This window comes from Hermetia illucens, chromosome 6 (assembly GCF_905115235.1).
Source record: "Hermetia illucens chromosome 6, iHerIll2.2.curated.20191125, whole genome shotgun sequence".
Taxonomy (NCBI): domain Eukaryota; kingdom Metazoa; phylum Arthropoda; class Insecta; order Diptera; family Stratiomyidae; genus Hermetia; species Hermetia illucens.
In genome coordinates this window covers 22098539-22119018 of record NC_051854.1, presented here as the reverse complement: position 1 = coordinate 22119018, position 20480 = coordinate 22098539, and the positions used below count along the sequence as shown (strand labels likewise).

Genomic DNA, 20480 nt, shown 5'->3' with positions numbered 1-20480 from the left:
ACTGAGCATTGCGAAAAAAGAATTTAATACTATGATCAAGCTAGGATTGGAGCATTCATCAAATATCGCACACTCAACGCCCGGACTTCTGGCGAGAAATACCCTCTCCAGCACATCCAAGATTTCGCCCAAACGCTGGTAAAACTGCCTTTTCAACAATAGGTAATATAGCATTTAACTATTTCCTGGTAGCTGAAGAACACATACCAAAGACTATCACCACAATAAATTTCGGCGAGTTTCCGTTTATGATATTCAGCCTAAGGAATGCGGCGCAAATGTTGAATGACTTATCGACGAGACTTTGAAGGGTTTGAACTTAGGCTATGCCTGAATTGATGACATATTAATCGTTTCATTTTCACGTGACGAGTACGCCAGCTACTTAAGAATTCTGTTCCAAAGGTTGAAACAATATGGAGCAAAGCATTTTTTATCAGCTCGAGATCTGTTTCTTAAGATACCTCAAAGGAGGGAACACGTCCCTTGCCGATCGCCAAAGCGCTATAATCGTACCCGCAATCAGCAACTTAGAGCATTCTTGGGTATGTGATATGGGTTCATAAACAGAGTAACAATACTGGCACCAGTCAACGAGATCTTTTATGGAAAAATTGAAGTAAATTCACCAATCAACTGGACCAGCAAATTCATCGCAACTTTTGAAGTTGGAGAAGAATTGAAATCACACTGGAACAGGCGACACTACTTGTACATCCAAAATCTTAGGCACCATTTTTGTGCGATGCATCTGACTTCGCGGTTGAAGCAGTCTTCCAACTGCATGTTAATTGTTGCTGGAAGCCATTGGCTTTCTTTTTAAAACAGAACCATGGACTATTGGCTATGTACCTAGGGATAAAACACTTTCGTTATATGGTTGAAGCAAGGGAGTTCAGGATCACAAGCCGCTAACTTTCGCCTTCCACAAAATGAACGAGTGCTCACCGCGCCAATCTATCTATATCTACATTATGTTGGGCAGTTTACCACCAATATCCAGCATGTATCTGGTTGCGACAACGTTGTTGCGGACGCATTATCACGAGGAGTTACAATGAATTATCGATTAAACAGCATCTCAGTCCACGGACGAATAGCTAAAAATACTACAACAAGGAAACACAGGGCTTCAACTAAAGTAATTCTAGATTCCAGGGGTTAGCTGCAAACTATGGTGTGATTTGTTTACTGGTACCATCCAACCTTACATCACTCACCCATTCGGAAAACTGTTTTCAACAGCTGCCACTGTTAAACTGATAATACAGAGGTATGTTTGGCCATCAGTCAAAACCGATTGCAGGAACTGGATTCGTGGTTTCAATAATTATCAGCGATCAAAAGTGACTTGTCATTTTGCTGCACCAATCGGGGCCTTTGTGCCACCATAATCTGAATTCGAGCCCGTTCATCTAAATCGTATTATTATGTCTTCTTACGAGGAGCAACGTTACCGCTTGACCATGGTAGGCCGTTTCTCACCTTGACCGGAAATAGCACAAATCGCCGATCAAAAAATCACCACAATTTGTAGAACGTTCATTGGCACATGGATCTTCAGGTCCGGCATACCACTTCAGATCACCACAGATCAAGGAAGATAGTTTCAACCGAGGTTGTTTCAAGAATTCAGCAACCTGACCGATATAATTCACATCAGAACTACATCATACCATCTGGGAACCTAATGGCATGGTCGAGCGTTTTCACCGTCAGTTCAAAGCAGGAATAAGGTGTGACAATAGCCGCTGGACGAAAGCATTGCTTATCGTACTACTGGGCATTCGCAGAACTTAGAAGGAAGACCTCGGCACAACAGTCCAACAACGAAGAGGTACACACGTCTAATTTCGCCAACAAGTTCAGTCAGCGTTTCTAAATGTTACACGCGGGCAATGGGAGTTAACACGACAGCAAAAGAATCTTCATATTCAAAGACCTGGCAATAACAAGCCGCACTTTCATCCAAAACGATGGTCCTAAAAAAATACTTTGCCGTACCAGGGCCAATATCGGGTGACCAGTAGGACGAATAAGTCGGATGCAAACTGGTGCGCGATCAATTCCCCAATAAAAAAAATGCAGACGGATCTTGAAAAAAATGGAGCGCGCCACGGAGGTGCAAAGAGCAGAAGGCTTTGTCTCCTAAAGAGCAGTCCTTCCGAAAGTAATACTTTGCGACGGTTCCGCGGGGAACGAAGAAGGAAAGATTATGTTGGTGTTAGTGGGACTTTTTTTCATAACAAAAAACAGACAGAAAGAAAGATATGGAACCAATTATAAAAAGATTTTGTTCTAGTTAAAACTTTAAGAAAGAAAAAAGCTTAATTATGTTATATTCCCGATGACCATTGATAAAAAGTATGTTTCCTTATCTATTGGGACTAACGATCCAAGCAAAAAGGAATAATCTGTCGCAAGAAACTGGTAGATAAGCCAAAACTAAGCGAAACTTCATGAACCCTGTACCTTACCATAAAGCATTTAAAGCAGAAAAATCACAATAAAATTCGACTAAGGATTGGAAATAAGACAAGATGAAAGTGAATAACATTTATCATTCAGACAGAAATGAGAAAATGGAAATGTGTACTCACCGCCTGATATCCTTATCAAAGCATATTAATATCTGCAACCCCTTCACATGTGACACTCCTACAACAGTTCACATAAAGCACATCACACGCGCAATTACCGAATTGACACTGATCACTTTTTTCTAAATTTTGAAAATTGAAATCGATGACAGTCACATGTAACACTGAATTCACTGGGATTCCCAAGGAGTCTCCGCCAATTTTGTAAGCGTTTACACACTATCCGCCCTCAATAATGTTGGAATTTACCCGCATTGCACGAGTTCCGACCCGATTCACTTTGATGAACGAACGGAAAAATATGTCCAAATCCTGTCGTACCGAGCGAATCCCAGGAACACAGAAGTAAACACGGATGAATAATGGGGAAATCAAAACGCGATTAAGGACGATAGTCAGGTTTATGAAAACCAAAGATCGAAAGATCGCACCAGAAACTAAAAACACTTATTATTAGCACGTGGACTAGAAACACTCATTATCAGCGGACGGAACAGCAGCAAACTGGTTTTCACACTTGTCGCGGAGGCTTAACTAAAGATGAGACATGTCCGGGCCTGCAGTATCCACGTGATAGCAAACCTCGCCCCTTTTAGCAAGGATTGACTGGAAAGAAAAAGATTAAACTCGATGAGAAAACCATACAAAACACAGAGAATCCTTTTTATCCGAAAAAGTAGTGAAATATTACTCACAAACTTTGAATAGCAAAAAAGAATTTAATACGAAGGGTGAACTTGTTCCCCACGCCGGGCTAGATACGAATGACAAATTTGCATTAAAAACTGGTATTGGAGGGCTGAGCGATGTTGCCGAAAAGAACTGAGAGTGCAACATGAGACAGCTTTACAACAAGAAGCTCTTATGCAACATTTTTTGCAGAATTGGGGTTGTAAGTAGTCTTGTTGAGGAAAAAGGCTACTGTGAACCCCAAATGAATTTCCCTAGGTTAAATTGTTGTATATAATCCACCGAACATTTATTTCAATCAACAGAAAATACGACACTCATCAAAAATCTTGACTCGGAAACGAGACTCATTCTTATTAGCAACATTTATTTATAGACAAACTGCATATCATGCCACATTTCCTGCAATTTATTACGGTATAACATGATCTGATTACCAGAGCCAAGGCTTCTAAATTAAACTCATAATTAAGACACTACCAGAAAATATTCCGTAGCCTAACCTCACTCGGGATTTGTTAACTTGTAAGCCTCATTGGGCGGCGCAATGTATCGTCATGTCACGGTGATGCATTGAAATGAAGAGAAAGCCTCCTCCTGTGCATTAAAGGATTTGGTTCGATGGACACAATACAATCGAACCAAAATCCAACAATTATAACGAGCGATCAAGGCCAGATGGTTGCTCCTTAGATTGCATTGTATCAGTCACCACTTATTATAAAGTGCGCCCAATGTGGGTGAGAAACCATATGAAATCATATGAACTAATGTAGTGAATTGTTTCCTCCCGTGGTGTCGCAAAGACAATAGCTACAAACATACTGAAACACATCTACAAAACAAGGCCACGTCCCACGTTGGAACGACACAAGATGTGTTTTACTACGGAATGATAGAAGCCAATCTACGAACAGAAAGGATTGAAGGCCCTATTGATCGTTGCGATACCGTGTGAAATCAGCATAGTGTCCGCTTTGACAAAAGGGAATTTTCTATTGGACTGATCAAAGCTGCTGCTGCAGATCGCAATGATTTCAAAACCACATAACAGAGGAACTGACATGTATGTAGCCGCTCATCTTTCGATGGTCCAATGAGAGAAAATGCGATTACGATACGAGCTAAAGTTGTGGAAGGAACACTGCACCACGATTCTTAACCGTATCACATCCGGTGAAGTTGGTTGAAATGGCTTGTTACCGCAATATGTGGATAAGGACCACCCTTCCAAATGGAAGACAAATCATCTCGACCATCAATCCTCTCTAACGGATAAAAGCCAGTTGATTTGGTGGTGTCTCCGCAGAGCTACTCATTATTGCTCCTGCAGCTTCTGCAGCTCTACTACTTCCAGTTATATGAAAAACCTTCGAATCTGATACCTTTCCCAGAGAATGGAAGAAGAGGATAATCGCTAAGTTTCCTAAAAAACAGGGCGTCCGTCTTCAGTGCGACAATTGGAGGGGTGCCTAAATGCTTTCTATTGTCGCAAAGATATTATAATAACTAAAATAGTCTTGCAACGCATCAAGGAATATCTTGAAAGTTCTATGGACAAAAAGCATGCTAGTCTTCGCTCCGGATTCTCTTGGAATGATCACATAAACGCCCTGCGCAGCATTTTGGAACAGTCGGCGCAGTTTAGATTCCCGCTTTGCTGATTTCGATTTCAGGTAGACTCTCGACACCATCGACAGGGAGTGTATCTGAAATGCTGTATGCAGGAACGATATTCCCAAAAAACTAACAGCTATTATCAGACAGCGACCTTCACAATCACCTGAAGAACATTATCATAAATACGGCCACAAACGTACTTGGCCCCAGCCGCAAAAAGAGTCGGAACGGCTGGTTTGACAATGAATATAACCCAGCAACGGAATGGAAGAATGCCGCATACCGAGTAATGTTGCATTCTTAAAGAACGCGGGCACTCGCAGAGACTTATCGTGAACTCCGGCGATCGGAGAAGTGACTTCACAGACGGAAAAATGAAGCCTGGTAGAACCAACAGGTCTGTGAACTAGAAAAGTACAGAGAGCAACCGCACCAGGCGCGCAAGTTTTACCAACAAGTCAGCAGGATAAAGCCTTGTACATGTTCATCCTGCTGAGACAAAAAGGGAAATCTGATTTCCGACAGAATGGGCATATTGAAGCGATCGGTTGAGTACTTTAATGAGCTACTGAACAACCAGAACATCGGCGAGCTGGAGGTCCCGCCAACTGAAGACGACGGACAAATACTGCCACCCCCAAGTATAAAAGAAACAGTGCGTATTATTCATCGGCTTAAAAATCATAAGTCGCCAGGAGGCGATGGAATTACAACCGAATTAGTTAAATATGGAGGCGACCAATTACACCAAGTGGTTGATCAACTTGTGCTCAAGGTGTGGGACAGCGAATCCTGCCTGACGACTGACAAAGAGGCATTATCTGTCTCATAAATAAAAAGGGGTGATATCACACAGTATAGCAATTAAAGAGTACTATAAGATCTATAAAATATTCCGGCTATCTTGCTAGACCGGATAGTCCCATACGTCCACAACATCATTGGCCCATACCAAAGAGGCTTCACTCCAGGCAAATCAGCAACAGATCAGATTTGCTCTGTGCGGCAAGCAGCGGAAAAACTGTTGGAATATGGAATCAGTTACACCATATTTTCATCGACTTTAAAGCTGCCTAGGATAGCATCGGCAGGGTAAAACTGTACACGGCCATGAGAGAATTCGGTATCCCGACGAAATTGATAAGACTGAATAGGCTGAAGCCGACCAATATGTGAGACCAGATAAAAGCAGCAGGATCACTTCCAAGGCCATTCGACATCAACAACGGTCTACGACAAGGGGATTCCCTATCATGCGTCTTTTTAATCTGGCTCTCGAGAAAGTGATCCGTGATGCTGAGGTAAATGAAATAGGTATGACCCTCTTTAAGTTCACCCAACTACTGGCCTATGCTGACGATATGCATGGGAAGAGCCACCCGAGACGTACAAACTGCCTTTATCCAGATCGAGCAGGCGAGCGAGATCTGGTTGCAACGTCAGCACCGAAAACCAATCAACCAACAACATCAAATCGTACTGGTCAAACGGGAAGAATGAAGACAGGAGAATACAACTTTGGGATCGTTGACAATTTCTCCTTCCTAGGGTCGAAAATCACAATCGATAACAGCTACGATAATGAAATCCACGTACGGTTGTTGTCAGCCAATAGAGCCTATTTCAGTTTACAAAAACTGTTACGCTCGAAACGTCTCATCATAAGCTCTTACTGTGCAAGACAATGATCTTGCCAGTCCGTATGTATTCCTTAGAGACTTGGGTTCTTAGCTAGAAGAATTGCGAACTCTTGGCCGCGTTCAAGAGAAGAATCCCCTGAAGAATTTTTGGTCCCCTACGTGAGGATGGACGATTCCGTAGCCTACGTAATGACGAAATCTATGAGCGATACCACGACCATCCGGTTGTGAATAAAATCCGGCTCAATAGGTTGCGGTGGGCGAGTGACTTAATCCGCATGAATGAAGATGGTCCAGCCCGGAAAGTCTATTAGGGCAATATCTATATTAGAAAAAGAAGCCGAGGCAGACCCTGTCTAAGATGGAGCAATGGCGTAGGCTTTTAGTGATATCGAATTGGGGGATCTCGGCGCAAAACCGGGATGTCTGGATTTCCATATTAAGGGAGGTCTAGACCTGATACCGGTTGTTGCGCTGTTGATGATGATGATGACATAATTACGATTGAGTTTCATTCCGTAAATATATAGTTAAGAAAGGCCAAGTACTCTTTTCCCCCCTAACCGAAGCGAGGCACGGTCAACCTGAGGATTGGCTAAATGTAACATCCGAAGATCGGCATCACAGCGATGATGCGTAATTGTTGCAAACACATCAAGCGGTGACGCGGCTGTGCTAACTCACAAAAATATATTGAACTTAAATGGAGGACAGTACAAATCAAGATTGGAGCCCACTAGGTCAGACTGTTACCGGACAAGACTTTTTGCGCTACAGGACAGATTGCAAGGATGATCGCCTTTTAAATCTCCACGTAAATTTTGTGGGACTAATCCCCCTGAAATTACATCTGAAACTATTCCGATCTTTTGTTTCCTCCAAGTCTGCTTCATATCGTCCGCTAAGGCACCGAAGTTCCAGAATTTTTCTTGTTATTTTTCAACAGTGTTCCGATCTAAGGGTGCGACTACATCGAGTATAATTCCTCCTTGAGAAGCAGAACTAGATCGGGTCTATTGTGACTAACCCTGTTGTCGGTGCCAATAGCTTGATCCCAAAGCGGTTTGGCCCGATCAATTTCCAAGATTCTCTGCTGGGTGTACTTATAATGACGATGGTAGGTTACTACTAATTTATACTTCAACGCAAGATTTCGATGCAGAATCTTACAAACAGAGTTATGACAGCTGGTACACTCGTTACTACTCAATATCCTGCATGCAGGAGTTATGTGCTGCATGGCCTCTTCTTCACAGTTGCATAATCAATAACTAGTGTTGGTGGTTGAGGAGTCATGAGAAATGTACTATTTATAATTTTTTACTGGAACCGAAACTTGCTGAATTGATGTGATGAATGCTTCAGTCTCTTCGCACCATTAGTCAACCATTTGTTAGAGGCTTCGATATTAATGCCTCGCAACAACTAATTTTTGATATGACCTCCTTAAATGGGTTTCTTTTTCCACATGTCGATCTTCTGCTGGGCTAAAGTAACATTCGACATGGACTCCCATTCTCCCGATATAGGCTGTCGGGGTATTTCATTTTTAGTGGACAGGCTGCTTTACAGCGACTGTATCAATTATAAGCTGTTCTTTACAGCCTGGAGAGACTTTTGCACATCCTTTTTGCTCCTCAGCTATCAATTTATGAACATCAAGATATTTTGAGATTACTACGCAGGGAACTGAAGTGAGGATCTTGAAGATGGTAGAAAGACAAGTAGCCATATCAAAGGCCAAAGGCATCTTGTCCCTTGGGTATGAGGAAAATTATCCCTTGGTGAAAAATTCTGGAACTAATTTCGGATCGCCAATTACCTGATTAAAATGATTTGTCAACATCACGCAGGGAAGAAGTTTTGATATTTACTCCAGGCGCCTTCTAATTCCCTGCTTTTGTAAGGTTGCTTCTACGAGGATTTTAGTTATATCAGGCATGGTCATTTCGCGGAGGCCCCGCACCAACGCATAAAATGTGGAAGCAAGGCCCATTCTAAATTGCAACGCTCTTTCTAAATTTGCTCCAGAAGCCTTCTGCGTGATCCAGATCGAGTTTACTCGCCCGACCTAAGTTAGTGAGGTTTTTATTAAATCCCCTTTGTTTCTGGAAGAACAAGGTGTTGTCTGTCCTTCGTTGAAAAATCTTTTGATATCTACGGATGGAATTGGAGCATACCGATAGTTTCTGCTTCAGCTTCTCGTAGATCGTAGTTTCCAATGATGTTAGCAACGCATCTGTACATTCTTTGTGATGGATCTCCATTTCCATTGTTTGCGTGACACAGTCAATCTAATTTCCCAACTTTTCGGCTCTTTTGTTGAGTCGAAATACTCAGAACTATAAAGTCTTCCTGCGCATACCTGTGTTATTCGCCCCAAGATGTTGATTGTGGAGACGAATAACTGTGGCAGCAACGTAGACTAGGCTGTGAACGCCTGTTGCAGTAATATCGCTAGTCAAACGGTCACCCAAAATTCTCTCGAAGGCAGCAATGATGTTGGTAGTTGCCGAAGTAAACTTTCATTTTGTTATTTTTGTCCTAGCGTGTGGAAGAATCTCAGCATATTCTGAGAATGCAACCTGGAATGCGGTCAAATCCTCATTAAAAATTGGGTCGACATCCCCAGCTGCTAAGCTTCTCCTGACTACTGGGTTCATGGAGTGCCTTATGGTTCTGGATTCATGCAGTGCCTTATGGTTGGAGTATTCAAGTCGCTCCTTTGTTCAATCCGGTTTATTAGGGACTCCAAACCGAGCTCAAGTGGAAAATTTGTTTTTTAGGTGGTGGGGCAACTCCATTATTTTTCACTATCACCCGGTATTGATTGACGAGGTTCTGCTACATAACATGACTGAGTTCCGGAAAGTGGGCTATGAACATGATTGCGGTCCAAACCCATGACACGGGAATAGGCGCGGACGATAAATTGGTTCAGTTGGTTCATCCAAACTATGCGAAACCTAGGTCTTCCGTTCTTGGTGGCTGACGACATAACCGCCAAAAACGTCCAAGGTCGAAGAGCCACTCCGGTGTTGTTGACCGACTCTCAACCGTGTCGGGTACTACCTTCGCGTCCCTGAGGTCCTTGTAAAAGAATTTGAAATATAATTCCCATTTTTTTCGCCAGGAGTAGTGAATAAACACTCAGCCTTGTAATAGGGCCCCAATGTTGCAATGCTCCATGTTTACCTCCAAAGTTATAGAAGGTATTTGGAGGTGAGCCAGTGAAATGCAGTGTCGCATCACTGCCATAGAAATGCTTGGCTGCGACAAGGATTACATTCTTTCTAGGGATGCTAAAAGAGACTATTCGCTTTCAATTCCCTACGAACCTCAACCCACCTACACTTAAACATTGCGGGGACTTTCAGCTTGACAGAACTAGATTAAATAGATAACGGTTGAGTCCATTATTATATGAACCCCGACTAATACTTTAGAACAATTAGCGATCGGGAGATATATCTTCCCGAATAAAAAGCCCAAGATACCAGCTGACTGTTTTAGTGACCTGTTGTTTTATTACGTACTAGTGTTATTGAAAAAGATATTTTTTTTTGTTCACCGTTTTAAATAGAATTCATAAAGCGCTTTACCAATACGCAAGCGCATTTCAGGTAACCGCAAACGATGGCGGGTGGGTGTGTTTGACGCGCCATACCCCGCCAAGCGGAAAACGGCAAGCATATTCCAAACACACAAACAATACCCTATTTAAAACCAATTGATTAATTATTAGCGAAACTTTCGACCCAGTGGCCCCCAAATTACTTTTTTTCTTTATCTTATTATGAGTAATCAAGTAAGAAGTGTTCAAATGTTTGAAGGCAAAATCAATCTTTTATTATATGATACATAGATATTGCACTGATTAAGCTTAAAATCGCGATTTATAAAATATATCTGTAATTATCTGAAAATCGAAATATCACCACTGAATCTTAATGTGGAGATAATAAACCTCGATAACATTCCAACGACCTGGATCAAGGCAAATAGCGGTTTAGATGCATCAGTTTTAAATAAATCACGTAAAAACCAAGGAAATGATTGGAAGATTTGAGAATGCATTTTAAATTTGTCATCTATCAATACAGTGTATATGGTGCAGTTTCAAAACTGAAAACGGTTTCTTTTGCATTCAAAGATGCATTTTATATCATAACAGTTTCAAGGCAGAATAAACTGCAGAAGTGAATTGTCTGAACAATGCTACATAATTAAGTGCCAGAGGATTTATCGCCTAGAAAGGATGAAATCTGGTATTTCATATAATTCAAGTTCCAGTTTTTAAAGTTCAGCATTACACTGAAAAGAGTGGGGATGTGAGGTGTGTGGCATGCTCTCGATCCACGGTGAAGACGGAATCTCGATAGTGCGTCTCTTTAAGGTTATTAGTGTTTTAGAGTATCACCGTACTATGTTGTACAATATATCATAAATTGTAATTTATTATCATTTTTTTCTCCGCTGTCATAAGAGTGATTTGAATGGCAATCAGATCAGATCATCCGGTTACTGTAGGATTTTGGTAGGACTAGCATTCGATTTACGAAGGTCAGCGGAAAAACCGGATGGCTGAGAGAAGGGAACCTTGGAGAATGCCTTTTGGGGGTGGGAATGAAAGGTATTATTGAATGTTGACCTGGGATTTCCGCCCATCTAAGAAGTAAACGGTTAGCTTACAGCGGTGCGGATGAAAGTTGACGATCGCAGGAAGCTTAAAAGTGAACCCGTGTTGCCAATTTGGAAGTTTTTATTAAATCTTGGAGTTGGGCCATAGATGGACCCTTGCAGTTCTTATCGAGAAAAATGTCCATTTCAAGGACAAGAAGCGCATGCTCAACTAAATATTTAGTTCGGTTGGCAAACCGAAATTTGGGAAGCGTGTAATTGAGGTCTCGATAATGAAGTTAATAGACCACCCAACTATTTTCACAGAGAAAGATAGAATACAAATAGACCAGTAACTATCGGAATTAAATGGATTTTCGTCTTTTCTTTTGGGGATGAGGGTCAGTAGTGAAATTGGCGTAGAGGAGGTAGTGATTAATAATTTGTTTGGTGCACATTCTTTTAAGATTTTGGATGGGATTATGTTGGGATCTATCCATTTCCTGCTTTTAGACGTCAGGATCGATGCCGCAACAATGTTCGATTTGGCAAACTGGATGCGTGGAAAGTTTGCCCGGTAATCCGGATGAAAGACTAGGTTTTGTGAGATGGAATGATGTGATCAGTTAGAGCCGGTTTTGAAATTATGGTAGCGGATTTACAGGGTGCAATGGTGGGATTAAACGATATGATTTGTTAGGATGTTTACCTTTTCGGGGATGGTGTTAGTTGCTTTGAAGTATGATTGGGGTTTTCGGAGATGAGTTGTTCAGACAAGCGCAAATGCTAAGATGCAACTCGATATTGGAGAGGCTGTTGTGGAGGTAGTTGGTAACCAGTATTAAAGTTTGTAGGTGGATTGACCTTTCAAGGCTGTGGATTTGATCAACTAGGTGAGAAGGGTCTGGAGAATATTCATTTCGAAGAAATTTCCGCATGGGGCACTTTTTGCACTTGATTTTGTTGAGGAGATCATTGGAAAGAGGAATGAGGTTACGTTAGTTGGGGAGGCAAACTAGAATCAGTTCATTGCATACTCGCTAAATTACTGCAAATTACTTTCCGTTCGATGGTGTCGCAGGATAGCATGATCTTGGGTGGTAGCAGGAATATACAACTCTGGCCTTTACTATCCAATAATTGAGTTTGAGGTGGAAGACGAATGAATCTTTCAGGAAGTTTGATGTTTGATCCCACCGATGCCAAGAACTGCTTGAAGGAGGAGGTGGGTAGTAATAATGGGATTAACAGTCAACAGTAACAGTACTGCTGATATTGAAATTGTCTAAATAGAAGTGGTAATAACCTTAATGGAAGGTTGGAAGGGCTGAGCTACAGTGGAACAGGCTGATGCAGGCATACGCGTTTGCCAGTAAACGGTGGAGTCTTTTTGCCTTCTGATTCTGATAGATCTGGTTTTGCTGCCATGTCTGAAATGCAGTTATATCAAACTGAGACTGCACTGTTCTAACGTTCTTTCTGTGTTGCTAGATGGAGTAGCATATAGAAAGTGATTCCTATTGGTACTCAGCACGCGTTCGTCAACACCTGCCTATGTAGCATCACGGGAGTACGCTACTATTGGAAGCGAAGAACTTTAGCCGACGAACAGACCTGGTACCTTTACGCGATGTGATTGGAAGATTGGAACAACGATTTGCGCATTTTCTCATGGAACGTGCGCTCCCTCTACAGAGATGAAGCTGATAAGCAGCTAGCCGATACCCTGTCAAAATATAGGGCTGATGTAACAACGTTGCAAGAGATGCGATGGACAGGGACCGGTTTCCTGGAGAAGAGCCACTACACCATATATTATAGCGGTCATCCAGTAAGCCATGTGCTCGGAGTAGGTTTCTTAGTTAGCCAAAAAATGAAACCTGCTGTTATCGGCTTTGAAAGCATAAGCGAACGGCTATGCACTCTGCGCTTGCGAGGCAAGTTTTGAAATATAAGCCTCATAAACGTTCACGCCCCTACAGAGGAGACTGCAGAGTCGGAGAAGGATACCTTCTACGAGGCAGTAGAAAGAACCCTCGAAGCCTGTCCCAGATATGATATCAAAATCATACTTGGGGATTTTAACAGCCAAGTAGGGAAGGAGCCCGTATTCAGGCGATACGTTGGCTCCCATAGCTTACACGAAAAAACAAATGATAACGGACTGCGGACTATTCAATTAGCAGGGTCATACGAAATGGTTGTTGGAAGTACCTGGTTTGCGCGGAAAGTGGTCCACAAACATACGTGGGCCTCTCCAGACGGGACCACTTTCAACCAAATTGACCACATGTTGATCGAACGCCGCCACCTCTCAGCCTTGATGAATGTCAGAACATATAGGGGGGCCAATATAGACTCGGATCACTATCTCGTTGGCATGGTGCTCCGAGCTCGAATAACAATACCACCTAGAATCCCCTCTGACAATCAGGTGAGAGTGAACACTGAAGCCATCCACAACACAACCCTCCGCGGCACCTATAAGAGGGAAATGGATGCCGCAATAACCGCAGTCAACAGAGGACCTGGAGATGAAGCATCAACTAATGATCTTCACAACCACCTGAAGAACGTTATCATGGATACGGCCACAAATATACTTGGCCCCAGCCGCAAAAGGAGTCGGAACGGCTGGTTTGACGATGAATGTAAGCTAGCAACGGAACGGAAGAATGCCGCATACCGAGTAATGTTGCATTCTCAAAGAACGCGGGCACGCGCGGAGACTTATCACGAACTCCGTCGAGCGGAGAAGCGACTTCACAGACGGAAAAAGGAAGCCTGGGAGAACCAACAAGTCTGTGAACTAGAAAAGTACAGGGAGCAACCCCACCAGGCGCGGAAGTTTTACCAACAAGTCAGCAGGATGAAGCTTTATACACCTCGATGCTCATCCTGCCAAGACAAAGAGAGAAATCTGATTTCCGACGGAATGGGCATATTGGTCCGATGGGTTGAGTACTTTTATGAGCTACAGAACAACCAGAACATCGGCGAGTTGGAGGTCCTGCCAACTGAAGACGACGGACAAATACTACCACCACCAAGTTTAGGAGAAACAGTCCGTGCAATTCATCGGCTAAAAAATCATAAGTAGCCAGGAGCCGATGGAATTACAGCCGAATTGGTTAAATATGGAGGCGACCAGTTACACCAAGTGGTTCATCAACTTGTGCTCAAGGTATGGGACAGCGAATCAATGCCAGACGATTGGCAACGAGGCATTATCTGTCTCATACATAAAAAGGGAGATATCACACAGTGCAGCAATTATAGAGGTATCACGTTGCTGAGTACCATCTATAAGATATTCTCCACTATCTTGCTAGGCCGGATAGCCCCATACGCCCAGAACATCATTGGCCCATACCAAAGAGGCTTCACTCCAGGCAAATGAGCAACAGATCAGATTTTCTCTCTGCGGCAAGCGATGGAAAAACTGTTGGAATAGGGGCAACAGTTGCACCATCTGTTCATCGACTTTAAAGCCGCCTATGATAGCATAGCCGGGGTAAAACTGTACACGGCCATGGGATAATTCGGTATCCCGACGAAATTAATAAGACTGACTAGGCTGACCCTGACCAATGTGCGAGGCCAGATAAAAGCAGCAGGATCACTCTCAAGACCATTCGACATGAACAACGGTCTACGACAAGGGGATGCGCTATCATGCGTCCTCTTTAACCTGGCCCTCGAGAAAGTGATCCGTGATGCTGAGGTGAATGCAAGAGGTACAATCCTCTTCAAGTCCACCCAACTACTGGCCTATGCTGACGATATCGACATCATGGGAAGAACCACCCGAGACGTACAAACTGCCTTCATCCAGATCGAGCAGGCGGCGCGAGATCTTGGGCTGCACATCAATGAAGGCAAGACAAAATATATGGTGGCAACGTCAGCACCGAAGACGGATCAACCAACAACATCAAACCGCACTGGTCAAACACAAACACGAACAAGAATAAGGATAGGAGAATACAACTTTGAGACCGTTGACAATTTCTCCTATCTAGGGTCGAAAGTCACAACCGATAACAACTACGATGATGAAATCCGCGCACGGTTGTTGTCAGCCAACAGCGCCTATTTCAGCTTACAAAGACTGTTCCGCTCGAAACGTCTCACCATAGGGTCAAAGCTCTTACTGTACAAGACTATGATCTTGCCAGTCCTCATGTATTCCTCGGAAACTTGGGTTCTTAGCAAGAAAAATTGCGAACTCATGGCCGCGTTCGAGAGAAGAATCCTCCGAAGAATTTTTGGCCCCCTACATGAGGATGGACGATTCCGTAGCCTACACAATGACGAAATCTATGAGCGATACCATGACCGTCCGGTTGTGGATAAAATCCGGCTCAATAGGTTACGGTGGGCGGGTCACTTAATCCGTATAGATGAAGATGATCCCACCCGGAAAGTCTATAAGGGCAATATCTATGGTAGGAAAAGAAGACGAGGCAGACCCTGGCTAAGATGGAGCGATGGCGTAGGTCAGGACGCCAGACAGCTTTTAGGGATATCGAATTGGTGGACCTCGGCGCAAAACCGGGATGTCTGGAGTTCCTTATTAAGGCAGGCCTAGACCGGATACCGGTTGTTGCGCCGTTGATGATGATGATGATGATTGGAAGACGGAAGTGCCGCCTTATTGACCAGAGCTGGCCAGAGCTGAAAATATTTTAAGTATTATGGGGTCCTAAGTCCGCATCAACTTAATGCTGGACCGGACCAAATGGGGAGCAACTTACTCCCTCTTTCCTGGTCCACGGACCCCTCGCTTAGGACTTGCATACAAACTTCACAGAAATGTCAAACGATGACGGCTTTACGGTTTCTTACCAGGGCAGAGACCCATTCCCCATCATTCTCAAAATATTTTCAGTTCTGGCCAGCTTTGGTCAATAAGGCGGATTAGCGCTCAATATAATTTGTAGTCATGTCGTGTTCTACGAATTGTATAAACGAGCATTTAACATCTGCGAGCCGCTACGGTCACCTGCTCCCAGGGCAGTGGTGAGGCAGCGTCTGACGATTTGCCTCTGCCCTGGTAAGAAACCGTAAAGCGGTCATCGCTTGACATTTCATTGTAAGCTTTATGAAATGCACATAAACTGAGTATTTTAAATAGAAGAACCGCTGGAAAAGTATGTTCTGGTTTCAGAACCGTCCCAAATTATACAGAATTCATCAGGATTGATGCCAAGTGATAAAGTGATATGACGAACAGCATAAAATCCATCTTTTTCATAATGCAGGGCAAAAAAGCTGAAAGCAAAAAAATTGTAAGAAGATCGCGGACGCTTAGCTAAAAATACGTTTGCACACAAGTTAATCTCTGTTAACCAGGAACGATTGAATAGAAATCAGAATCTCATCCAGCTTTTTCGAACGACATTGCCATTACGTGCCCATGATTAAATTGTCCAAACTGGGCGGAATGAATACTGTAGTTCCTCAGAGCATTGGAGGTTAGGATGGGTTTTTTGTGGAGTTGGAATGACATGCCCAAACTAGTGTCCTTTCAAAATTTCCATATCTAGACAGGCAGCCAGTAGAAATTGATTTGATTCAAAAATTTTACTTTTACCTACAAACTTTCCTGCATTCGTCGAATCCAAATTTAGATATTTAGATTTAGAACTGTTTTTGCCGGAAAATTCCCACTGATGGCTTTGCGGTAATAAACTTCTTCGAAGTTTGGAAAATAGGCCATTGTTAAATTTTTCTTTGTAGACGTGTATTCTATGACAACGGTGTTCCTCTTTTGGAAATCCTGTCAATGTGAACCTCCAAGTGGTTTTTTGTTGACATTGAGGCGGTTAGCGTTTGGTAATAAGTCATCTTAGGCTTTCTACACCCACAGGCTCCAGACTAGTTACTAGGAGTCGGACCATTTTGGATGAAGAGTCATTAGTGTAAATATAATCTACACAGGAGCATACTCATCATCATCATCAACGGCGCAACAACCGGTATCCGGTCTAGGTCTGCCTTAATAAGGAACTCCAGACCCCCCGGTTCTGCGCCCAGGTCCACCAATTCGATATCCCTAAAAGCTGTCTGGCGTCCTGACCTACGCCATCGCTCCAGCTTAGGCAGGGTCTGCCTCGTCTTCTTTTTCTACCATAGATATTGCCCTTATAGACTTTCCGGGCTGGATCATCCACAACCGGACGGTCATGGTATCGCTCATAGGTTTCGTCGTTATGTAGGCTACGGAATCGTCCAACTCATGTAGGAGGCAAAAAATTCCTCGAAAAATTCTTCTCTCGAACGTGGCCAACAGTTTACAATTTTTTTTACTAAGAACTTAAATTTCCGAGGAATACATGAGGACTGACAAGATCATTCATTGTCTTGTACAGTAAGAGCTTTGACCCTATGATGAGACGTTTCGAGCGGAACACTTTTTGTATGCTGAAATAGGCTCTGTTAGCTGCCAACAACCGTGCGCGGATATCATCGTCGTAGTTGTTATCGGGTATGATTTGCGTCCCTAGATAGGTGAAATTATCAAAGTTATAGTCTCCTATCTTTATTCTTCCCCTTTGACCAGTGCGGTTTGATGTTGTTGGTTGGTTGATTTTTAGTGCTGACATTGCCACCATATACTTTATCTTGCCTTCATTGATGTGCAGCCAAACATTTCGCCCAAATGACGCACAGCCGGGTTGTCTGGAGTTCTTTATTAAGGCAGGCCTAGACTGGATGCCGGTTGTTGCGCCGTTGATGATGATGATGAAAAACTGTTTATCAGGCATTTAGAAAACAAGTTCAGTCTTTTTTTCCCACCTGTCTACTTACTATCATCAGAGTACGTTGGTCTGATAATATTAAAACGGAGAATTTGGCCGGCGTGTAGACCTGGCAACCGTACGCATTCTCATCGTAAGGCAGAAGTGGATAAGGTACACATTTAAGAGTAACGACAATTACACTGCTGACTTACAGTGGAATCTACTCTTCCAAGAACGCCAACGGGCGAGTTCCCTCAAGAGCATTTGGCGCAAAACACTAGAGGAGGAGTGCAGGCATTTCGGGCAATCGCGAACGATGGTGCACAGGTATTGTTACTCCACCAAATGCAACTATATTGTTATCCAGCGGCATCAAAACCTTTCAGATCAGCACTGTGGATTACCTAATTCTACATCAACCACAAATGCCATCAAATTGGTTATGGCTTGGTATACAATGCAAGTCGTGAAAAAAGTTGGAGCTGAAAAAGCATGTATTGAGCCAGAACGTAAGAAGTAGATTTCGTACGCATTTGAGCCTTATATGCAAGTGCAGCAAGCGATTGGTACTTCTAGGTATCTCACTGCTATTGTCGGTAGTAAAATGTGAGGCTCACTGCTGTAGAACGTCATGTCTAATGGTTTACATAACCTTGCGTGTGTGTATGTTATGCTCATGACAGGACACTGGTGTAATCGTGCACTATCTAGAGAATGTTAAGTTAAAGTCATGTGAAGCGATCAGAGACTTAGTTCAACCACGTGAAACCATCGCTTGCTGAGCTCCGCAGCATCCAGCTTTTTTGAAGAGTATCACCGCTACGTACGAGCATGGCATCTATTTATCGAGACTGGACCGAATTAACATTGTGGTTCCACAGGGTGTGTGTGTGTATGGTAGGGGAGAAGCTACAGCTTCTGAGCACTCAGGCCGTGTTGGCCCATTGTACTCGCCTCCCCCGTCTAACGGAATATTCCGGATTCGTTAACGTATCGCAGGATTTCCGTTAGTGGATGTGATGCTACCCGTCGCAATTGGAGGACCTCGGCACCAAAAATCTGATGCCTGATGCGTCCATAGGCGGGGCATTCACATAGGAAATGCTCCGTGGATTCCGCTTCCTCATTACAGGAGGGACACGTATCATCTTCGGTAATTCCTATTCTGAACATATACCCAGCTAGTGAATTATGGCCTGTCAGAATGCCCACAATACACCTGCAAGTCCTCCTGCTTTTCGACAGGATAAACTTTGCGGTACGTATGTTGTGTTCTGGCAGGAAAAGTTTGGTGTGTTGAGCAGCATTTAAGCTCTGCCACCTGTCGTTATGGGAAACTTGTTCCCAGTTTTTGAAAACAGATTTAGCCAATACTACTGATACTCCAATTGCTGGCTCCGGTCCCGGCATAGAGGAGATTGACCCCTCTTTCGCTAAAGCGTCCGAGATTTCATTTCCTTCTATGCCACAGTGACCAGGTACCCAGAGTAGTTCCACTGTATTGAATCTAGACATAGAGTTCAAACGGTTTCTGCATTCCTGAACGATTTTCGAGGTGATCAAAGGACTGCTCAATGCCCTCAGTGCAGCTTGATTGTCACTGCAGATTGCGATGCGCCTGCCCTTCAACCGTTCGCCAATCACCCAGTTTGCCACCCTTAGGATCGCATAAACTTCGGCTTGAAAAACCATTGCATATTGTCCCAAGGGAAAAGCCCACTTCTCGTTTTTATTTGAGAGGTAGACTCCAGCTCCAGAACTCTCTTCTGTTTTTGAGCCATCGGTGTAGAATATCCCGCCACGCATTCCTCTGGGTCTTCCCAGTCCTCTCTACGCTTCAGGGTAACTACATATCTTCTACCAAACAGATGTATGGGGACACGAGAATCGGAAGGCATTGTATTATAAGAACTGGATTTAGTCCTCCCAGTAACTCTTCCAATGCTCTGTGCCCCCACATCCGTTGTTTTCCCATAGATCTAATCGAATTAGCCTATGAGCTGCTCTCATTGCAGTGCTTTGAATAAATATATCCAGGGGCTGCAAATTGAGTAGTGCATTCAGAGCTGCGCCGGATGTCGTGCTCATGGCACCAGTGATACCCAGACAAACAGTTCTTTGCAGTGCGTCTAGTTTACGGTGAAAACCTTTTTGTCTCACCTTAACCCACCACACTGCGGATGCATATACGAACATCGGCCTAATGATGGCAACATATATCCACATTACCACATGAGGCCTGAGTCCCCATGTCGAGGCAAAGGTCCGTCTGCACAGCCCATAAGCTGTGAGAGCTCGTTTCATCTTTACCTCTACATGTTTGTTCCAAAGAAGTTTTTTATCTAGAGTGACCCCCAGATATTTCACTTCTTCGGAGAGTTGAAGGGTAGTACCCCTCATCTCAGGGAGACAAAGTCCATCCAGTTTTCACCTTTTTGTGAATAAAACTATTGTGATTTTATTTGGATTAACTGAAAGACCATGTCTGAGGCACCAACTATCTACCAAATCAACGGCACCTTGTATATTTCTACACAATGTTCCAAGATCCCAATCAACAGCAA

General features: G+C 43.3%; 1 long non-coding RNA gene across 1 annotated transcript in view; it reads right to left on the bottom strand.

Moving 5' to 3' along the window:
- Positions 1 to 3197, bottom strand: part of LOC119658824 — a 112343-nt gene extending 109146 nt beyond the window's left edge. The window contains exon 1 of the long non-coding RNA XR_005250288.1: positions 2601 to 3197. This is a non-coding gene — a long non-coding RNA (uncharacterized LOC119658824). The remainder of the gene's footprint in view (positions 1 to 2600) is intronic.
- Positions 3198 to 20480: the final 17283 nt, after the last annotated feature.